Below are 991 nucleotides of genomic sequence, written 5' to 3'. Positions count from 1 at the left end.
AGTCCTCCAACACAGCGGTGTAAGCACTGCAACAAAGCTCAAAGTGTATAACGCAGTGGTCCTCAGCTCGCTCCTGTAAGGTTGTGAGACATGGACACTGTACCGGAAGCACATGAAACAGCTGGAGCAATTCCACCAATGCTCCCTCCGGTCAATCATGAGGATCCGATGGCAGGACCGAATCACCAATCAGGAAGTCCTCGACAGAGCCAACTCCACCAGCATCGAAGTCCTGGTCCTCCAAACCCAGCTACGATGGTCTGGACACGTCATCCACATGGACCCACAGCGAATACCAAGACAGGTATTCTATGGTGAACTGTCAGCTGGACTCAGGAAACAAGGCCAACCAAAGAAAAGATTCAAGGATCAGCTAAAGTCCAACTTGAAGTGGGCTGGCATTAAACCAAAGCAACTAGAACTCGCTACCTCTGACAGAAGCAGCTGGTGAACACACATTAACCATGCCGCCACCACCATTGAAGATGAGCAACGTCGACGTCTTGCCGCTGCGCGTGAACGCCGACACCAGGCCACAACTGCACCTCCCGTAATAACTGGCGTCCCATGCCCCATGTGCCACAAACTCTGCGCCTCAGCCTTTGGACTTCAAAGCCACATGAGGGTACATCAATAGATGATAATGCACAAAGAAAATAGTCATTCTCGGTCACGTAGAGACTACCACTAATTCTGTGGGGCTGAAAGTCTTCAGTACTTCCAAAGTGCTGTGACCTGAAGAGAGTCATAATTACTTCTTTCCGGACCTATAGTCTGATCCTTATGCAGGAAGGGTCTCTGATCTCTTGGGATTTACTGATTTTTAAGTTCCTTTTCTCCTTGGAACCAGAAGTGATAACTGATCCTCAGAGTCCTTGCTCCTTATCAACCCAAATTATTCCTCTCAGCCCTTCAACTATAGCTTAGAAGTAGGTCTTGGCTATGGAGTTCCAAATGGCTGCCACTTCTATATTTAGTGCTAGAAAATGGG

The sequence above is a fragment of the Monodelphis domestica genome, chromosome 8 (genome assembly GCF_027887165.1).
Source record: "Monodelphis domestica isolate mMonDom1 chromosome 8, mMonDom1.pri, whole genome shotgun sequence".
Taxonomy (NCBI): domain Eukaryota; kingdom Metazoa; phylum Chordata; class Mammalia; order Didelphimorphia; family Didelphidae; genus Monodelphis; species Monodelphis domestica.
This window is presented reverse-complemented; position numbering follows the sequence as displayed.